Source organism: Stenella coeruleoalba (assembly GCF_951394435.1).
Source record: "Stenella coeruleoalba genome assembly, chromosome: 7".
Lineage (NCBI taxonomy): Eukaryota > Metazoa > Chordata > Mammalia > Artiodactyla > Delphinidae > Stenella > Stenella coeruleoalba.
In genome coordinates, this window is record NC_137153.1 from 43,087,343 (window position 1) to 43,109,954 (window position 22,612).

A 22,612-nucleotide genomic window follows, 5' to 3' on the forward strand; every position below is an offset into this window, starting at 1 on the left:
TGCCCTGTTGTATCCCCAGTGCCCGGCACACAGTAGGTGTTCAATAAATAATTGTTGACTGGAGGAATAAATGAACAAATAAGGTCACCTAGTCAGTCGGGGGCAGAACAAGGAAAAGAGCCCAGAGTTTCTACCCGAACCCTGAACCCCCAACCAGTGGGACTTTCTGCTTGGAACCATGTGCCTTCTTTTGATTTATACTTGCACTCACTCTGTTACGGGCAAATGTTGGAGGACTCTTCCCAGGCCAAGTGTGAGTGAAGGAAGAAGCAGGTCAAGACCTGCTCCTTTCAGACTCATATGCACCACAGATGGGGCCCACCCAAGCCAACCCAGGGGAAGGTGGGGGGGTGGACTTACATGCGAGCCAAGCAGAGCTTGCATTCACTGTCATACGTGACCCCGTCAGTGCCACAAACTGGGTCATATATCTAGGGGCAGACTGGAGATTCTGCCATGTGCTCACAGATGGGCTGTGGAAGAGAGGAAGGGGGAGGTGCTCAGGGATTCGGAGGCAGAGAGGAGGGAACTGGGGGCTCTGCTTGCAGCCAGGCGGGGATCTCCACGGAGGAGCCAGATTCAAGAAGGCCCCAGTGTGGGTCCAAAGAGCATGAAACCAACCACTCAGGGCCCTTTGGCACGTTTGCTTATGTGTGTGTACACGACCGTGGACCGTGGGTGTGTACGTAAGTGTGTACCTATATCTGCTGAGCCCAAGTATGCGGGCATCCAGGTGAGTGCCTGTCTTTATGGGCTCACACACTCCTCACGGGGTCTAATAGAACCCTGCTGCTGGTCCTATTGAGGACCCCGGGAGACGGAACCACCCATCATTCCTAGGAGGCCCCGCCTCCCTGGGGGCTCCTGAACTCACCCTGGCCCGCATGACCTATCAGGCCCCTAGTATGAGAAGGCTGGAGAAATGGGACTTAATTGAAGCTCAGTCTGAAAGGGTTTCAAGCCAGCCCTGAGGTCAGGGTCAGAATTGGGTCAGGACTAGGATTGGGGTCTGGGGTAGGGATATGGTGAGGGGGGCAGTGCCCTGCAGCAGTGAAGGCCCCAGGCCTGAGAGACCTGAGCTCTGCACTGATTAGCCGTGAATCTTTGGCAAAGCGGGTGGGCCTGCTCAGCCTGGAAGGGCTAACCTGGGGAGCATGCATGCTCAGGAGGCCACCCTGGCCACTGCGGAGCCATTGAAGTTGTATGAGCAGGAGTGTAAAGAAGCAGCAGCCCGGTTTCCCAGCATGGATGAGAGGGCTCCCCTCTGCAGAAGGAAGGCCAGATCAGCAGCCCTGAGGCCAGAACTGCAAGCAGCTGCCTTAGCATTCTTGAGAAAATGAACTTTGCTGCCGACACTGGCACTTCTGAAAGGCAAAGAAGCAAGAATTAGGTGATACTGGCTCTAGGCCCCAGGTCCAGGGGCCTGAGGACAGCTTCTTTGGGGCATCTGTCCAGCCACCACCCCATCTGGAATTCCTCAAGGAAAGGTAGTGAGTCACCAGAGAGGGGCTCCCAGAAAGCTCATGTGACCTTGTATTATAAGAACTGAGACAGAAAGTCTAGAATTAGGGAGATCAAAGTCCAGCCTGTTCGTTATTAGTTAGATCCCACTGGGATTGTTATATTCCATATAATAGCAATGAAAATAATTCAGTTACTGTGTACCAGGCCATGACAACACGTGATCTTGACTGCTATTCACAGCTTTCTCAAGCCTGTGTAACAGGCAGGAGAGGAAGCAGTGGTCTGCGACCCCCAGAGGCACTCATTTCCTCAGCTGCCAGGAGTATTGGCTGCTCACGGCAGAGTCCTTTCCTGGGAATTACCCTCAGAGAATGGAGTTGCCTTGCCCAAGGTCGCATTCCCTACCCAGAAACAGCTCGCATCCAATGTCAGCGTGATGTGGGTACAACGGTCTGAACTACTCCTCTCTACTCAGAATGATGCTAATGGGCCATCCCAGCTCTACTACATCACAGTCAACATCCCTCATCCCTCATAGGTGTTACCCCGTGAGCACTCCCCAGAGTCTGCTTCCCGGGAAACTTGACCAACTTATGAAAGAGGCTCACAGGTAAAGCAACACAGTTTGTTAAGGGCAGAGCTTGGATTTGCACATGGATCTGTCACTCCACACACGCAGTCATGCCCCATGGCCCCTTGAGTTCTGGACGAACTTCTTACAGGACATGAGCAAATTGTGATGTGACTGGCGAGTGTGACAGGTGGATGAGGGAACGGGATCTGTATTTAAGACCACAGGTGTAAGAAAAGGTATCCATGTAAGTTGAAGAAGGGCAGGCTGCTTCCTGAAGTCTCTGAAGGGCTGTCATGGGGCCATGGGAGAGATGAGCTATTCTCAGTCTCACAGGGCAGAGCTCATCTGCGTGAGGAGGCTGCAAAGAAGCAGGTGTGGGTTCCAGAATTTTCTCTCAGTGGGAGCTATGCCTTAATGAAGGAGGCTGTCTCCAGAAGTGGAGAGCTCTCTATCCCTAGAGGTGGGCGAGGCGCTGTGGTTTTAGCTTTTCCTGGAGATGCTATTACAAGAGATTTCCAAGGCAGAGAGGAAGAAGGGAACCAAAACTGACCTCTGATGCACTGTTGAAGTGTCAACATGCAAATCTACCCTTGTCACCACACTGCTCAAAACCCTTCCATGTCATAATCACCCAAACTGGAAATTATCCAAATGTCCATCAACAGGCGAATGGATAAACTGTGATACACAGTACAGTACAATACAACTCAACAATGAAAAGCCAATAGGGCTTCCCTGGTGGTGCAGTGGTTAAGAATCAGCCTGCCAGTGCAGGGGACACAGGTTCGAGCCCTGGTCCGGGAAGATCCCACATGCCACGGAGCATCTAAGCCCGTGCGCCACAACTACTGAGCCTGTGCTCTAGAGCCTGCGAGCCACAACTACTGAAGCCCGCATGCCTAGAGCCCGTGCTTCACAACAAGAGAAGGCACCACAGCGAGAAGCCCGCGCACCGCAACAAAGAGTAGCCCCCGCTCGCTGCAACTAGAGAAAGCCCGCGTGCAGCAACAAAGACCCAACGAAGCCATAAATTAATTAATTAATTAATTAATAAACCCCAACAATCCAATAACTGATAACATGCAACACCATGGCTGAATCTCAAAAACATGCCTAAGAAGCCAGACACAAAAGACTCCACACTGTATGGTTTCATCTGTGTGACATTCTAGAGCAGGCAAACTAATGTATGGTGGAAAAAAGTCAGAGCTGTGGTTACCTCTGGGGCAGGGGTGGGGTAGGGGCAGGGATTGACTGACATGAAGGAAATTTCTGGAATGATGGAACTGTTCTGTATCTTGGTAAGGGTCTGGGTTACACAGGTATATGCCTCATCAAAACTCATTGAATAGGGGCTTCCCTGGTGGCGCAGTGGTTGAGAGTCCGCCTGCCGATGCAGGGGACACGGGTTTGTGCCCCGGTCCAGGAAGATCCCACATGCCGCGGAGCGGCTGGGCCCATGAGCCATGGCCGCTGAGGCTGTGCGTCCGGAGCCTGCGCTCCGCAAAAGGGGGGGGCCACAGCGGTGAGAGGCCCGCGTACTGCAAAAAAAAAAAAAAAAACCTCATTGAATAGGATTCATTGAGTGATAAGACTTGTACCTTTCATGGTGCATAATTGTTAGCGGGGGAGAAAAAGCATTAAAAAAATAATAATAAAGCCCTTCCAAGGCTCCCTATTGTGACCACTAAGCCTCTTCATCTTACGTTTAGGGCACCGCATGAGCTGACCCCAAACTTCCCCTGGGCTCACTTCCTCGTACACCTCCCCATGCCCCTATGCCCCCGCCATTCCTCTCTGCTCACTCTTCTGGAACAAGCTCTGTGTTGGCTTATGCTGGTCCCTCTGCCTGAAATGTCCCTATTCTCCTTCTCCTCCTATTGAGTCAGACCCTCCTTTCAAGACACAGACCACCTCCCAGTGAAGTATTCCCTGATATCCCCCAGGGCTTCCTGAGCAGGCCTGGACTTAGGCTTCTGTTTTAGTCCGTCTGGGCTGCTATAACAAAAATAGCATAAACTGGGTGGCTTATCAACAAACGTTTATTACTCATACTTTTGGAGACTGGAAGTCTAAGGTCATGGTGCCGGCAAACTTGGTGTCTGGCAAGAACCCGCTTCCTGGTTAGTAGTCGGTGCCTTCTCACTGTGTCCTCACGTGGTGAAGGGGTGAAGGAGCTCTCTGGGGCCTCGTTTATAAGGGCACCAATCCCATTAATGTGGACTCTGGCTTCATGACCTAATCACCCCAAAAGGTCCCACCACCCAATACTATCACCTTGGGAGTTAGAATCTCAACATATGAATTTGGGGGGGCCACAAGCAGCTAGACCCTAGTAGCTTCTTTCACACCACCATGTGCTCACCCACTCACCGGGTCACTCTTGCCGGGCCTGAGTGCCTTGGGGTTCCTTTGTCTCTGCCTCCAAGTGGCAATGCCCTTCACACAGTGAGTGTCCAGGATTTGACCACTAATGTGCATTGTGGGGGAGAAGTTCAGAACTTCTCTGGTGTCAGAGTTTCTTCCTGGGTGATGTGGGAAGTTGCATTTACCCCCAGCCTGCCCTTGACCTTGGCCCAGTGTGCCCCTTCCTCACACAGCCCAGGCAGGAATCTGCAATGGGCAAAAGGACTCTCTTTAGGGCAGCCTCTTCAGTGTTCCCAACAAGAGAGCTGCTGATGGAATGGATGCCAGGCTGGGAGTAAGCAGGCTGTGCCAGGCCAGAGTCTGCAGACCCATTCTCTATTGTGTCAGCTCCTAGTCTATGTCCCCAGCTGGGGAAATGGGTTTGAGACTGGCCATGAGGCCAATGTCCCTGGGGTCCTGCTGGGCTTTGCTCTGTAACATCATGACTTTGTCCAGGTGTGTCCTAAATAGTCTCCCTGCTTCCCCTTTTAGTCTGTTCTCAACTTAGCAACCAGAGCAAACCTTTTAACACATAACTCTGCTCATTACACTTCAGTGTCTCCCATTTAACTCAAAGGAAAAGCCATGCCCTCACATTGACCTCCAATGCCTTACCCAATATAGTTCCCAGTTGCTTGTATCATCTCTTCTCCTATCTCTCTGCACCCTGCCCCTCACTCTCTTCTAGCCCCGCTGGCCTCCTTGCCGTACCTCAAACGCTCCAGACATGCTCCTACCTCAGGGCCTTTGCACTGCCTGTTCCCTCTGCCTGGAACCCACTTCTCTTAGATACCCCCATGGCTCACTCCTCTGCCTCCTTCAAGCTTTGCTCAAACATCAGCCTCTCAGAGAGAACTCCTCCTATTTAACATTGCAACCCCCTCTCAATCCCCATCACCCTGCCTGGTATTTTTTTCCTTAGGCTTTATCACCTTCTAACATACATTGCACCTGTCTTGTTTATTGTTGGTTCCCCTCCCTCAAACCCCACTGGATTTAAAGACCTATCAGGACAGTTCTTTTTCTGGTGTGCTCACTGATAAGTTCTAAGGGCTCAGAACAATGCCTGATACCCAGCAGGTGCGAGACTGCAGAGGTGCCCTAGGCCCTGAGCAGGCCCCACTCCTGCGGGCATGTGTGTAGCCCAGGGCGAGGGCTCCCTTGTGCTCACAAGGCTGCTCTCAGCCCCACAACCACAGCCTGTCAGAGCAGATGGGAGCTCAGAGGACCCAGGCCAAGCTTTCTTCAGCACCCACCACCCTACAGCCACCAGACTTGCCTATCTCCCCAGAGATAAGACTTCTCTCTTCTGCCTCCCCGATCTCTAGCCCAGTAGTTGCTCAGTGCAGCTTTGAACTAGAACAACCTCCTACTTTATAGCTGGAGAAACAGAGTCCCCAAGAGGGGAGGGGACTTTTGCAATTCTGGGACAGGGTTAGGATTTGAACCCAGGTTTCTTTTCTCCTAGCCCAGTGTGCAGAAAGAAGGTATATGGAGAAAACCAAGGCCTTAGAGGGTGCTCCAGGCCCTGCCTCTGCTCCACGCAAGCTCACCTACCAACACCAAGCCAGAGAATCCAGGCTCTGCCTACTCACCCCTGCCCACAAGGAAGAGGGCAGCCAAGGCCAGGGTGACCACCCACAGGCGAACAGCCATGCTGATCCTGGGCTGACGTGGCCTGAGTGAGCTGGGGCCTGGGCCAGGGACGATAGAGGCCTGTTTATAGTGCTGATCCCCACCCTTATCTTACCTGAGGCCAGATGGAGAGGCCGGAGGTGTCACCTATCTGCACCTTGGCATCTAGAAAGGGTTTGTTCTCTGCAGAGACGCTGAGCTTGTGGTGGCCTGGGGCGGGGGCTGGGGCTATGGCCAGCAGATTTTGGAAGTGAGAAAAAGTTTGGACAACTTGCAAAGCTGACTCCAGACTGAGGGCTGAAGCAAGAGGCAGAGGGAAACAAGTAGAAAGAGGAAGACAGGGGCTTCCCTGGTGGCGCAGTGGTTAAGAATCCGCCTGCCAATGCAGGGAACATGGGTTTGAGCCCTGGTCGGGGAAGATCCCATGTGCCACGGAGCAACTAAGCCCGTGCGCCACAACTACTGAGCCTACGCTCTAGAGACCACGTGCCACAACTACTGAAGCCTGCGCTCCTAGAGTCCGTGCTCTGCAACCAGAGAAGCCACTGCAATGAGATGCCTGCGCACTGCAACAAAGAGTAGCCCCCGCTCACCGCAACTAGAGAGAAAGCCTGTGCACAGCAACGAAGACCCAACACAGGCAAAAATAAATAAATAAAATAAATAAATTTATTTAAAAAAAAGAGGAAAACAAAGAGAGACTAATTCAGAGAGACTGAGACAGAGATATCAAAAAGAAAACAAAAAAGCAGCAATTGGAAGGTGGTCAGAGGCAGAGAAAAGGGGCTGGAGTCATGGGTTCCTTTGGCCAGTGCTGACACTAACCAACTTCGTGAGCTCAGAAAAGCTGCTTTTGTTAAACTGGACCTCAGTTTACCCACCATAAAATGGGGAAGATAATTCTGGCTCTGTCTCCCTCCTAGGGCTGCTGTGAAGACGAGAGGTGGTGATAGCAGATGGGAAAACACTTTGCAGAGTATGAAATAAGGTATAAATAGAAATTATTCTTTTCATTTATTTTTATTTCTTTTTTTGCACCATGAAGAGGGTGCAACTGACAGAGGAAAAAAAAGTAAAATAAAACATATTGTAAGGAAGATGCCCTCATGCTTTGCATGTAGTCTATGTTCTTTTACATTTAAATGGGTTAAATACAGATAAGATTCTGTTCAGGAAAAATCAATATCTAGGGGACTTCCTTGGTGGCGCAGTGTTTTAGAATCCGCCTGCCAATGTAGGGGACACGGGTTCGAGCCCTGGTGCAGGAAGATCCCACATACCGCAGAGCAACTAAGCCCGTGAGCCACAACTACTGAAGCCTGCATGCCTAGAGCCCGTGCTCCACAAGAGAAGCCCCCGCTCGCCTCAACTAGAGAAAAGCCCGCACACAGCAACGAAGACCCAACACAGCCAAAATTAATTAATTAATTTTAAAATAAGAATTTAAAAAAGAAAAATCAGTATCTAAAACTTCCCCTTACTTATACAGGTATATGACTAAGATATTTGGTTATCTGTTTTCAAAGAATTTTTTTTTTAATTAATTTATTTATTTTTGGCTGCATTTGCTGCGCACAGGCCCTCTCCAGCTGCGGCAGGCGGGAGCCACTCTTTGCTGCCGTGCGCGGGCCTCTCACTGCGGCGGCCTCTCCCATTGAGGAGCACGGGCTCCAGGCGCGCAGGCCTCAGGAGTCGTGGCCCGCGGGCCCAGGAGCTGTGGCTCGTGGGCTCCAGAGCGCAAGCCCAGCAGTTGTAGTGCATGGGCCCAGCCGCTCCGCAGCACGTGAGATCCTCCCGGACCAGGGCCGGAACCCCTGTGTCCTGCATTGGCAGGCTGATTCCCAACCACTGCACCACCAGGGAAGCCTCAAAGAATTTCAGATTATAAAGAGAATAACAAAATTTTATTTACATATGCATTCCTCTAATTCGTTTAGATCCGTGATTTTCAGCTCCATCTGCAGATAAATTTCCCTGGGGAGAACTTTAAACTACAGATGCTGAGCCCTACTCTGAAGTATTTGAATCAGTGTTTTGTTTTTTTAAAAAAAACCTTTTTACTTTGAATGATTTCAAGCCTACGAATAGGTTGTAAAAATAGTTAAATGAATTAATGGGAAGGATTCTTGTTCAAGAATAGCCCCTTTGGGGGCCACAGGCAGCCAGACAATCACCCTCACAGGCTGATAGAAGCCTGGGATCTACAGCCAAGCCCACCTGAGGTCCATAACTCAGCGTTGAGATCCTCCTGCCCCTTCTCAGGAATGCCTCTGAGGTGGAAGGACAGGTGGCAGATGTCCTTCCATTGCCCAGCTGGGCAGAGCAAATATTTAACCATGATTTCCTGCCCTAAGGTAAGAACGCCATCTCATAAAGGAAGGGGAATTTTAAAGGTCATCTAGGTTCTCTCTCCTCTTCCACTCAGACCTTCCTACAGCAGCCCCACCAAGAAGTCATTCATCCTCCAGTGAGGGGGAGAAGTTTCATTGTTGGATGGGTTTTTCTTAAGGTTTGATTTCTTTTAATATTTTTAGTGAGGTATAGATGATGTAGAATGTTATATAAGTTTCAGGTGTACAACATAGTGATTCACAATTTTTAAAGTCTATACTCCACTTATAATTATTATAAAATGTTGGCTATATTCTCTGTGCTGTACAATATATCCCTGTAGCTTATTTATTTTATCCACAGTAGTTTGTACCTCTTAATCCCCTACCTGTATCATGCCACTCCCTTCCCTCTCCCCACTGGTAACCACTAGTTTGTTCTCTATATCTGTGAGTCAGTTTCTGTTTTGTTATGTTCATTAGTTTGTTTTATTTTTTAGATTGCACATATAAGTGATATCACACAGTATTTGTCTTCATTGTTGGATGGTTTTGAACGGAGCCCTTCCTCACACAAGAGATCTGCTTCCCTGTCTAGCTTCCTGTACCTGCATGAACCCCAGATGAGCACCTCCAGGCTGAGCAGGTCCAGCCCCTTGCCTGCCCCCACACTTGCTTTTGTTTTTTTTGGCTGCACGGCATGCGGGATCCTAGTTCCCCAACCAGGATCGAACGAGTGCCCCCTGCAGTGGAAGTGTGGAGTCTCAACCACTGGACCACAAGGGAAGTCCCCCCACCCTTGCATATGATGAAGCTCCTGGGTCTCTCAGCATTTCTCACCTGGTCCCCAGGTCTGTCTGCCAGTGTCCCAGGTTAGAGTGAGAAGGGGACAGAATGGAGCAAAGGAGCTTGTCACCTTCCTTGTTTTGGACCTTAGACCTCTATGATTGTGGCAGGAATGGCTGCTAATGGTTTTAGCTGTTCAAGGGAACAGAAAGCTTGAATTCTGCATCCTCCAAAGTCCAGAGTAAAATCAAGGGCAGCCTGTGGGCTGCCAAGCCCACCTACCATTCCCCGCTGCCCAAGGTCTCTTTCCTCAGACAAACACCTCCTACATTCACTCACAGTAACAAACTTCCTAATCTGTCCTCCCACCAAAGTGTGAGCCTGACTCTTATATCCAACTGCTATTGGACAACATCCCTGTGGATGTTAATGTATCCAAATAAACCTCATTCATTAATTTGAAATTCACCCATTCATTCAACAAGAGTTTAATGAGCAACTAGGTGCCCAGCTCTATGCTGAGTGTTTGGATACAGCAGGGAATAAGTCAGACACAGTTCCTGCCCTCAAGGAGCTTGTGGTTAAGTGAGTGATTGGTACTAAATGAGCAGCGGAACTGTATCATCACTGTTGGGATAAGTCCCATGAATGAGACACGCTCAGTGCTTTAGGAGGATCCAAGACTGACCTGTCCATCTGGGAAATCAGAGAAGGCCACAGGGTGAGTGGGCGGGGCAGGCTGTAGCAGAGTGGAGCAGTGTTGCAGGCAGAGGGAACAGAATGTATAAAAGCCCTGAGGCAGGAAGAAGCTTGGCACATCAGGGAACAGAGAAGCCAGTGTAGCCAAGGTGACGTCAGTGAATAGAGAGGGGCATGAGACAAGCCTGGAACGGTCAGGGGGGCCAAATCACTGGCCCCCACCTTCCAGCTGTGGAATCTGAGAGCCAAGCCTGCGGCCTTCTTTGTTTTTCCACTGAGTGTATAGGTTCTGCTTCCTCAATAGCTCTTGACGCCGTCCCTCTCCACCCAATACCTTACCCTGGGCCTGGCCACCCTCATCTCTGACCTAGACTATCTTTGGCTACCTCAATAGTCTCCTAGCTCATATCCCTGCCTCCTCACCTGCCACTCCAAACCACTGCACACAGCGGCCAGGACGAGCTTCCTAACATGCAAATTGGACCAAGTCACCCCTGCCCAAAGTGCTGTAATGCTGCCCCCTGCCAGCAGGACAAAGCCCAGGCTCCTCAGCTTGTTGTTCAAGGCCCTTCAGCCTCTGATTCCAACCTACATTTTCAGCCTCATCTTTACCCAGCCCCACTCTGGACCTACACTTCTTCAGTTCTACTGAACACTTTGCATGATTTATTCTCTCTGCCGGCAATGCCGGGTCTCCCATCTCTATCCCCCTCAGCCCCATCTTATAAAAACCAGCTCAAATATCCCTCTCTTTTGAAACCTTTCCTATTGCCCTCCACCAGCCTGGGCAAGGTCACTGCTGTCCTCCTGAATGCCCCCCTCCCACTGCCCCTCCTTCCTCCATCAGTCTTTGCCCTGTGCTCTCGTGGCATTTGCTTGTCCACCTTGCTCATAAAGCTCTCTGGGTGCCCAGTCCTGGGCCTGGCACACAGTAGGTGCCCAGTAAATACTGAGTAACAGTTCCAAGAGGGGGCAGAAGACAGTGGGTCCAAGGACAGAGATGGTCCCAGCTTTGGAAAAGAGGGAGCAGTGGAGTGAAGGCAATTGCTATCCCCACTGGTCCCTCCATGCTCCTGGGAGGTCGTGAGAACCCTAGAGAGCCCGCTGACACATGCCAGACCCCAGGTGGCACAGCCTGGGTCAGAGTGCCTGGTGCGTCTCTGGCAAAGGGGCTGTCTCCCTCCAGCCTGAGCCAACCCCTCCCTCACTACCTTCCTGCTCTAGCTTCTCCGGGATGCAGAGAGGTACAAGGAGAGAGTTCTGGACCTTGAACTCTCTCCTTGTACCTCTCTGCATCCCAGAGATCTGAGTTTGTTCATTCCTTCAACAAATACGTATTAAGTGCCTACTATATTTCATGCACTATTCTAGTCACCAGGAATTCAGCTGTGAATAAGGTAGACAAAGTCCCTGCCTTCCATGTGCTTATATTCTAGTGGAGTGACAGACAACAAAGAAATACAAAATGAGCACATGATATGTTATACAGAAGAGAAATTATGGTGTAAGGGGACAATGTGACAGAAGGGGAGGAGGCTGCTTTTAGATGATGACATGTGAGCAAGAAGGAAATGTTCCTGCAGAGATCTGGGGAAGGAGCCTGCCAAGCGAAGGAATGGCGAGTGCAAAGGCCCTGGGACAGGAGCGAGCTTGGCATGCTCAGGCAGTAAGCATCAAGGAGTCCATTGTGGCTGGAGTGGAGTGACCAAAGAAGTGAGTGCCAGGAGGGGAGGGCCAGCTTGTACTTAGGTCTCAGCACAGCCACCAACTTGTTGGATGAACTTGGGTGCCTCCCTTCCTCTCTTTGGGCCTGTGCATGTGTTCCCACCTGAGAAATGGGCCCGCTGATATGTACCACCACCAGCCTGACTCCCAGGGCAGCTGTGAGGGCCCTGATGAGGAGAGTATGAGGGGAGATGTGTGCAGCCACTGTGATGCCAAGGAAGTGCCTTGAGTGGGGATTCCTAGGAGCAGAGCCGAGGCCAAGCCCTAAAAGCCCTGGGCACCTACACAAGTGCTGGGATCAACACAGTAAGGAAAGAACTGTGCTCAGGCAAGGAAGCCAGTGATTTCTCCATCTCCTGCTCCAGGTCAGAGTGAAGGCCTGGGACATGCACACTGGCTGAGCTGACATACCCCAGCCTCACCCAGCAGACTTCACCCCGACTACTGAGACTTGGACTGGCGCCCAGCTTTTCTAGGAATACAGCCCCTCCTTGATGACGGCAACCCAGGATCCATTAGGTCTGAGTCATGAGCCCTGCTGATGGGTGGTGGGTACAGAGGCCTTGTTTGGCTTAAGGTGAATAAACCGAACTCAGTCAGGTCTTGGGCCTGCCAGAGGGCATGGCCAATACAGCCAGCTTGTCCCTGGACCGTCTTACCTGGCCCCTTAGCCAACATCCTGCTCCACCCTTCCACCAGCCTCAAGTGCCCCTCCCAGCCCATCTACCTGTTGTGAGCAGCAGGAATGGGTGTGGGCACCTACTCCAGGGAGGCCTGGTCTGGACACAGCCAGCTCCACAACCTGTCTTATCCTGGCCTCCTCAGCCACCCAACATGTCCCAGGTCTGACCACTTCCCATTCCACCTGGTCCAAAGCTGCAGGACCCCACACGATGGCAGTGGGAGGAAAGGGCACCCTTCTACTACTTTAAGAGGAGATTTCATCTACTAGTCTGGGATCTGACTCCAAGAAGGACTCAGTGATGGGAATGGGCTGAAGTCATCTCTCCATGGGGACACCCAGCCTGCCATTCAATGGACACTAATTGAGCACCTACTGTTGGGTACCTGTCATTGTGCTGGTCCTGGAACCACAGAGATGAGTGAGACTTGGATCTCCATGCTCAAAGGGCTTGCAGTTCACAAGTGGTGGGAAGGTGGAATGGACACATGGACACTTGAGCCATATTTATAAAATGCTGTGGTTGGGGCAGTGATAGAAATAGTGAGAGAGAGATTTCACGGACCCCTCACTCAATCTGTCCAAAAGTCCACTTACCATCTCCTCTCTACCCAGAGATGTCCTACCTCCCAGTTCCTCCATCTGGGTAAAGAGCACCATCATCTAAACCCACGCACCTATGGTCAACTAATCTATGACAAAGGAGGCAAGGATATACAGTGGAGAAAAGACAGTCTCTTCAATACGTGGTGCTGGGAAAACTGGACAACTACATGTAAAAGAATGAAATTAGAACACTCCCTAACACCATACACAAAAATAAACTCAAAATGGGTTAGAGACCTAAATGTAAGACCGGACACTATAAAACTCTTAGAGGAAAACATAGGAAGAACACTGACATAAATCACAGCAAGATCTTTTTTGATCCACCTCCTACAGGAATGGAAATAAAAACAAAAATAAACAAATGGGACCTAAGGAAACTTAAAATCTTTTGCAAAGCAAAGGAAAATACAAAGAAGATGAAAAGACAACCCTCAGAATGGGAAAAAATACTTGCAAACGAATCAACAGACAAAGGATTAATCTCCAATATATATAAACAGCTCATGCAGCTCAATATTAAAAAAACAAACAACTCAATCTAAAAATAGGCAGAAGACCTAAATAGACATCTCTCCAAAGAAGACATACAGATGGCCAAGAAGCACATGAAAAGCTGCTCAACATCACTAATTATTAGAGAAATGCAAATCAAAACTACAATGAGGTACTACCTCACACCAGTCAGAATGACAATCATCAAAAAATCTACAAACAGGGCTTCCCTGGTGGCGCAGTGGTTGAGGGTCCGCCTGCGGATGCAGGGGACGCGGGTTCGTGCCCCGGTCCGGGAAGATCCCACATGCCGCGGAGCGGCTGGGCCCGTGAGCCATGGCCGCTGAGCCTGCGTGTCCGGAGCCTGTGCTCCGCAACGGGAGAGGCCACAGCAGTGAGAGGCCCGCGTACTGCCAAAAAAAAAAAAAAAAGAAAAAATATACAAACAACAAATGCTGGAGAGGGTGTGGAGAAAAGAGAACCCTCTTGCACTGTTGGTGGGAATGTAAATTGATACAGCCACCATGGAGAACAGTATGGAGGTTCCTTAAAAAACTAAAAGTAGAATTACCATATGACCCAGCAATCCCACTACTGGACATATACCCAGAGAAAGCCATAAGTCAAAAAGACACATGCATCCCAATGTTCATTGCAGCACTATTTACAATAGCCAGGTCATGGAAGCAACCTAAATGCCCGACAGACGAATGGATAACGAAGATGTGGTACATATATACAATGGAATATTGCTCAGCCATAAAAAGGAATGAAATTGGGTCATTTGTAGAGACGTGGATGAATCTAGAGACTGTCATACAGAGTGAAGTAAGTCAGAAAGAGAAAAACAAATATCGTATATTAACGCATATATGTGGAACCTAGAAAAATGGTACAGATGAACTGGTTTGCAGGGCAGAAATAGAGACACAGATGTAGAGAACAAACGTATGGACACCAAGGGGGAAAAGTGGCACAGGGGGGTGGTGGTGGTGGGATGAATTGGGAGATTGGGATTGACATATATACACTAATATGTATAAAATAGATAACTGATAAGAACCTGCTATATAAAAAAATAAATAAAATAAAATTCAAAAATTAAAAAAAAAAAAGGGCACCGTCATCATCCAAGTGGACCTGGGCATCCTGCTGAACTTCTCCCTTCCCTCTGCACTCAGGGAATCAGGTCTTACCAACTTCACCTCCTCCCCATCGCTCAGAAGTCGATTTCACCTCCTCCAACGCATCCTCTATCTGCTTCCTGAGCAATTTCTTTCTGAAATGCAAAAATGAACATGTGATCCCCCTCTTGAAATTATTGAATTATTATCATCAATTCAATTAAAATTATTCAATCTCATTGACTTGAGGATGAAAACCAAACCCTTTGATATAGCATACATGTTCCTCCATGACTGGGCCTTTGCTGGCCTCTTTAACTTCATCTCTGGCCATTTAACCCTTCACTGCAACAGACAAAACCACCCACCAGGGTTTTATGCCTCCAAACCGTTGCTCATGCTGCACCCTCTGCCCAGATGCCCCTCTGTCACCTCCTTGGTACTCTCTTCCCAAGCTCTCAGTCCTCCTCAGTTTGGGTCCCTTATCTGTACAGATATACATCCCAGTAGCACCTGTAATGTTCCCTGGCCCTTTCTTGCTTATGTGACTGTCTCCAATATTTCCTAAGAAAGAGGAGTGGAGGACATCTGATTCGCCTCATATCCCCAATGCCCTGCACAGGGCCTGGCATATGTGTTGATTATATGAATACACCTGGGACTGAATGCAACTTCAGGACAGCAAGGAGCCCAACTTCAGATGCTCAGTCAGCTGGGCTTGAGGGCTTCAGAGTGCTCTGAAAACCAGGCTGAACTCCAGTTGGCCCAGTGGGTCCAGCCACTGACCACACTGTGCTATGTCCATACGGGAACAGAAGTGGCACTCTATTCCAAGGGCGACACTTTTTCTAGTTCTTGGCCCACCTGGCTGGGCTCCCAAGAACCCAAAATCTCCTCCAAACCCTAGATGTGGTACTTCATTCCAAAAGCCATCCTAAGCCCATCTTTAGGGCTCACAGACAGCAGCTTCAGTACCTGCCCTCTCTCCTGGTACATGGAATCCTGGCTTGATCGCCATCAACTAGAATAAATTTTTAGGCCAGTCTCACCCTCGGAGTGACCTGGGGTCACGAGAGATCTGGTGTTCTGGGACCATGTGTCATCCAAGCAATTCCACTTACAGGCATAGCTCAGAGCTCAAGTCCTCTGAGCTAACATATAACAGAGCTTAGAACAAAGGCTCATGAAGTTCTACTTCTCCCCTTCCAGAGCCTGATGGTCTTTAGAAAGACCACCATAGGTTATTATGGCCAGGTGCAATGTGACACCACTCCAGATCACTATTAATCTGATAGGGTCCATGGGTTGCAAGCAACAGAAACAGACTGCAAAATGGGGATTTTCCAGAAGAGTGTGTGGTGGTCTTGGGTTGGACTAACTCAGGAATATATCATCCTGAGATTTTAGATTTGCCAAACTACATATGCCAAACTACACACCCACAGGTGCCATGACAGTTCATCTTTTCTCTGTGTCCTCACATGGTAAGAAGAAGCAAGGGAGCTCTTATGATCTGATCACCTCCCAAAGGCCCCCTCCAAATACCATCACATTAGAGATTAGGTTTCAACATAATAAATTTTGTCAGGACACATTCAGTCTATAGCATGAGAGAAAGAACAGTTACAAGGGCCTGCCCCAATATATGTTTCGGGCACCCTCAGTGGCCCCATCCAACGGATGGAAAACATCAGTTTTATCTTCTGACCAACAATAGTCTATGTGGGAGGGGCTTTCCTGGTGGCGCAGTGGTTAAGAATCCGCCTGCCAATGCAGGGGACACGTGTTCGAGCCCTGGTCCGGGAATATCCCACATGCCACAGAGCAACAAAGCCCACATGCCACAACTACTGAGCTTGTGCTCTAGAGCCCGCAAGCCACAACTACTGAAGCCCGTGTGCCACAACTACTGAAGCCTGCACACCTAGAGCCTGTGCTCCGCAACAAAAAGAAGCCACCGCAATGAGAAGCCCTCACACCGCAACAAAGAGTAGCCACCACTCGCCACAACTAGAGAAAGCCAGTGCACAGCAACAGAAGACCCAACGCAGCCAATAAATAAATACATACATACATAAATACATAAATAAATAAATAAAATCTATTTAAAAAAATAGTCCATGTGGGAATGTGCAAATCCCATGCTGAATACTTTTGTAGGGCTGGTGGCCCTAGAGAGCTGTGGTCACTCACTATTGTCTGTGTGATAGCCAATAGCCTCCAATTTCTCAATAGCCTCATTTTAGTGAATGTAAAATGATATCTCATTGTGGGGTTTTTTTGTTGTTTTTTTTTTGTTTGTTTTGTTTTGTTTTTCCTTTTCTAACATCCCTATTGGAGTATAATTGCTTTACAATCGTGTGTTAGTTTCTGCTTTACAACAAAATGAATCAGTTATATATATACATATGTTCCCATATCTCTTCCCTCTTGCGTCTCCCTCCCTCCCACCCTCCCTATCCCACCCCTTCAGGCGATCACAAAGCACGGAGCTGATCTCCCTGTGCTATGCGGCTGCTTCCCACTAGCTATCTACCTTACGTTTGGTAGTGTATATATGTCCATGCCTCTCTCTCGCTTTGTCACACCTTACCCTTCCCCCTCCCCATATCCTCAAGTCCATTCTCTAGTAGGTCTGTGTCTTTATTCCTGTCTTACCCCTAGGCTCTTCATGACATTTTTTCCCCTTAAATTCCATATATATGTGTTAGCATATGGTATTTGTCTCTCTCTTTCTGACTTATTTCACTCTGTATGACAGACTCTAGGTCTATCCACCTCATTACAAATAGCTCAATTTCGTTTCTTTTTATGGCCGAGTAATATTCCATTGTACATATGTGCCACATCTTCTTTATCCATTCATCTGATGATGGACACTTAGGTTGTTTCCATCTCCGGGCTATTGTAAATAGAGCTGCAATGAACATTTTGGTACATGACTCTTTTTGAATTACGGTTTTCTCAGGGTATATGCCCAGTAGTGGGATTGCTGGGTCATATGGTCGTTCTATTTGTAGTTTTTTTTTTTTTTTTATAAATTTATTTATTTTATTATTTATTTATTTAGGCTGTGTTGGGTCTTTTGTTGCTGTGCACGGCCTTTCTCTAGTTGTGGTGAGCAGGGGCTACTCTTCGTTGCAGTGCACGGTCTTCTCATTGCGATGGCTTCTCTTGTTGCAGAGCACAGGCTCTAGGCACATGGGCTTCAGTAGCTGTGGCACACTGGCTCTAGAGCACAGAGCTCAGTAGTTGTGGCGTATGGGCTTAGCTGCTCCACAGCATGTGGGATCTTCCCAGACCAGGGCTTGAACCCGTGTCCCCTGCATTGGCAGGCAGATTCTTAACCACTGCGCCACCAGGGAAGCCCTATTTGTAGTTTTTTAAGCAACCTCCATACTGTTCTCCACAGTGGCTGTATCAATTTACATTCCCACCAACAGTGCAAGAGGGTTCCCTTTTCTCCACACCCTCTCCAGCATTTATTTTTTCTAGATTTTTTGATGATGGCCATTCTGACTGGTGTGAGATGATATCTCATTGTAGTTTTGATATGCATTTCTCTAATGATTATTGATGTTGAGCAATCTTTCATGTGTTTGTTGGCAGTCCATATATCTTCTTTACAGAAATGTCTATTTAGGTCTTCTGCCCATTTTTGGACTGTGTTTTTTGTTTTTTTTTTTTGTTATTAAGGTGCAGGAGCTGCTTATAAATATTGGAGATTAATCCTTTGTCAGTTGCTTCATTTGCAAATATTTTCTCCCATTCTGAGGGTTGTCTTTTGGTCTTGTTTATGGTTTCCTTTGCTGTGCAAAAGCTTTGAAGTTTCATTAGGTCCCCTTTGTTTATTTTTGTTTTTATTTCCATTTCTCTAGGAGGTGGGTCAAAAAGGATCTTGCTGTGATTTATGTCATAGAGTGTCCTGCCTATGTTTTCCTCTAAGAGTTTGATAGTTTCTGGCCTTACATTTAGGTCTTTAATCCATTTTGAGCTTATTTTTGTGTATGGTGTTAGGGAGTGATCTAATTTCATACTTTTACATGTAGCTGTCCAGTTTTCCCAGCACCACTTATTGAAGAGGCTGTCCTTTCTCCACTGTACATTCCTGCCTCCTTTTTCAAAGATAAGGTGACCATATGTGCGTGGATTTATCTCTGGGCTTTCTTCCTGTTCCATTGATCTATCTTTCTGTTTTTGTGCCAGTACCATATTGTCTTGATTACTGTAGCTTTGTAGTATAGTCTGAAGTCAGGGAGCCTGATTCCTCCAGCTCCGTTTTTCGTTCTCAAGATTGCTTTGGCTATTTGGGGTCTTTTGTGTTTCCATACAAATTGTGAAATCTTTTGTTCTAGTTCTGTGAAAACTGCAAGTAGTAGTTTGATAGGGGTTGCATTGAATCTGTAGATTGCTTTGGGTAGTAGAGTCATTTTCACAATGTTGATTCTTCCAATCCAAGAACATGGTATATCTCTCCATCTATTTGTATCCATCTATTTGTATCTTTCATCAGTGTCATAATTTTCTGCATACAGGTCTTTTGTCTCCTTAGGTAGGCTTATTCCTAGATATTTTATTCTTTTTGTTGCAATGGTAAATGGGAGTGTTTTCTTGATTTCACTTTCAGATTTTTCATCTTTAGTGTATAGGAATGCCAGTGATTTCTGTGCATTAATTTTGTATCCTGCTACTTTACCAAATTCATTGATTAGCTCTAGTAGTTTTCTGGTAGCATCTTTAGGATTCTCTATGGATAGTATCATGTCATCTGCAAACAGTGACAGCTTTACTTCTTCTTTTCCAATTTGGATTCCTTTTATTTCCTTTTCTTCTCTGATTGCTGTGGCTAAAACTTCCAAAACTATGTTGAATAAGAGTGGTGAGAGTGGGCAACCTTGTCTTGTGCCTGATCTTAGTGGAAATGCTTTCAGTATTTCACCATTGAGGACGATGTTGGCTGTGGGTTTGTCATATATGGCCTTTATTATGTTGAGGAAAGTTCCCTCTATGCCTACTTTCTGGAGGGTTTTTATCATAAATGGGTGTTGAATTTTGTCGAAAGCTTTCCATGCATCTATTGAGACGATCATATGGTTTTTCTCCTTCAGTTTCTTAATATGGTGTATCACATTGATTGATTTGCATATATTGAAGAATCCTTGCATTCCTGGAATAAACCCCACTTGATCATGGTGTATGATCCGTTTAATGTGCTGTTGGATTCTGTTTGCTAGTATTTTGTTGAGGATTTTTGCATCTATGTTCATCAGTGATATTGGCCTATAGTTTTCTTTCTTTGTGACATCCTTGTCTGGTTTTGGTATCAGGGTGATGGTGGCCTCGTAGAATGAGTTTGGGAGTGTTCCTCCCTCTGCTATATTTTGGAAGAGTTTGAGGATAGGTATTAGCTCTTCTCTAAATATTTGATAGAATTTGCCTGTGAAGCCATCTGGTCCTGGGCTTTTTTTTGTTGGAAGATTTTTAATTACAGCTTCAATTTCAGTGCTTGTGATTGGTCTGTTCATATTTTCTATTTCTTCCTGATTCAGTCTTGGCAGGTTGTGCATTTCTAAGAATTTGTCCGTTTCTTCCAGGTTGTCCATTTTATTGGCATAGAGTTGCTTGTAGTAATCTCTCATGATCTTTTGTATTTCTGCAGTTTCAGTTGTTACTTCACCTTTTTCATTTCTAATTCTATTGATTTGAGTCTTCTCCCTTTTTTTCTTGATGAGCCTGGCTAATGGTTTATCAATTTTGTTTATCTTCTAAAAGAACCAGCTTTTAGTTTTATTGATCTTTGCTATCGTTTCCTTCATTTCTTTTTCATTTATTTCTGATCTGATTTTTATGATTTCTTTCCTTCTGCTAACTTTTGGGGTTTTTTGTTCTTCTTCCTCTAATTGCTTTAGGTGCAAGGTTAGGTTTTTTATTCGAGATGTTTCCTGTTTCTTAAGGTAGACTTGTATTGCTATAAACTTCCCTCTTAGAACTGCTTTTTCTGCATCCCATAGGTTTGGGGTCGTCGTGTCTCCATTGTCATTTGTTTCTAGGTATTTTTTAATTTCCTCTTTGATTTCTTCAGTGATCACTTCGTTATTAAGTAGTGTATTGTTTAGCCTCCATGTGTTTGTATTTTTTACAGATCGTTTCCTGTAATTGATATCTAGTCTCATAGCATTGTGGTCGGAAAAGATACTTGATACAACTTCGATTTTCTTAAATTTACCAAGGCTTGATTTGTGACCCAAGATATGATCTATCCTGGAGAATGTTCCATAAGCACTAGAGAAAAATGTGTATTCTTTTGTTTTTGGATGGAATGTCCTATAAATATCAATTAAGTCCATCTTGTTTAATGTATCATTTAAAGCTTGTGTTTCCTTATTTATTTTCATTTTGGGTGATCTGTCCATTGGTGAAAGTGGGGTGTTAAAGTCTCCTACTATGAATGTGTTACTGTCGAGTTCCCCTTTTATGGCTGCTAGTATTTGCCTTATGTATTGAGGTCCTCCTATGTGGGGTGCATAAATATTTACAATTGTTATATCTTCTTGAATCGATTCCTTGATCATTATGTAGTGTCCTTCCTTGTCTCTTCTAATAGTCTTTATTTTAAAGTCTATTTTGTCTGATATGAGAATTGCTACTCCAGCTTTCTTTTGGTTTCCATTTGCATGAAATATCTTTTTCCATCCCTTTACTTTCAGTCTGTATGTGTCTCTAGGTCTGAAGTGGGTCTCTTGTAAACAGCAAATATATGGGTCTTGTTTTTGTATCCACTCAGCCAATCTGTGTCTTTTGGTGGGAGCATTTAGTCCATTTACATTTAAGGTAATTATCGATATGTATGTTCTTATTCCCATTTTCTTAATTGTTTTGGGTTCGTTATTGTAGGTCTTTTCCTTCTCTTGTGTTTCTTGCCTAGAGAAGTTCCTTTAGCAGTTGCCGTAGACCTGGTTTGGTGGTGCTGAACTCTCTCAGCTTTTGCTTGTCTGTAAAGGTTTTAATTTCTCCATCAAATCTGAATGAGATCCTTGCTGGGTAGAGTAATCTTCGTTGCAGGCTTTTCTCCTTCATAACTTAAAATATATCCTGCCAGTCCCTACTGGCTTGCAGAGTTTCTGCTGAAAGATCAGCTGTTAACCTTATGGGGTTTCCCTTGTGTGTTATTTGTTGTTTTTCCCTTGCTGCTTTTAATATGTTTTCTTTGTATTTAATTTTTGACAGTTTCATTAATATGTGTCTTGGCGTGTTTCTCCTTGGATTTATCCTGTATGGGACTCTGTGTGCTTCCTCGTCTTTATTAACTATTTCCTTTCCCATATTAGGGAAGTTTTCAACTATAATCTCTTCAAATATTTTCTCAGTCCCTTTCTTTTTCTCTTCTTCTTCTGGAACCCCTATAATTCAAATGTTGGTGCGTTTAATGTTGTCCCAGAGGTCTCTGAGACTGTCCTCAGTTCTTTTCATTCTTTTTTCTTTATTCTGCTCTGCAGTAGTTATTTCCACTATTTTATCTTCCAGGTCACTTATCCGTTCTTCTGCCTCAGTTATTCTGCTATTGATCCCATCTAGAGTATTTTTCATTTCATTTATTGTGTTGTTCATCATTGTTTCATCTTTAGTTCTTCTAGGTCCTTGGTAAATCTTTCTTGCATTTTGTCTATTCTATTTCCAAGATTTTGGATCATATTTACTATCATTATTCTGAATTCTTTTTCAGGTAGACTGCCTATTTCCTCTTCATTTGTTAGGTCTGTGGGTTTTTATCTTGCTCCTTCATCTGCTGTGTGTTTTTCTGTCTTCTCATTTTTCTTATCTTACTGTGCTTGGGGTCTCCTTTTTGCAGGCTGCAGGTTCATAGTTCCCGTTGTTTTTGGTGTCTGTCCCCAGTGGCTAAGGTTGGTTCAGTGGGTTGTGTAGGCTTCCTGGTGGAGGGGACTAGTGCCTGTGTTCTCGTGGATGGGGATGGATCTTGTCTTTCTGGTGGGCAGGTCCACGTCTGGTGGTGTGTTTTGGGGTGTCTATGGACTTATTATGATCTTAGGCAGCCTCTGTGCTAATGGGTGGGGTTGTGTTCCTGTCT

At 46.6% G+C, this 22,612-nt stretch overlaps 1 long non-coding RNA gene across 1 annotated transcript in view; it reads right to left on the minus strand.

Moving 5' to 3' along the window:
• The window catches only part of LOC307188994, a 42,448-nt gene that overhangs the window by 3,921 nt on the left and 15,915 nt on the right, over window positions 1-22,612 (minus strand). The window contains exons 4-6 of the long non-coding RNA XR_013829091.1: window positions 14,599-14,681; window positions 1,146-1,364; window positions 361-473 (exon numbers count right to left, since the gene is read on the minus strand). This is a non-coding gene — a long non-coding RNA (uncharacterized lncRNA). The remainder of the gene's footprint in view (window positions 1-360; window positions 474-1,145; window positions 1,365-14,598; window positions 14,682-22,612) is intronic.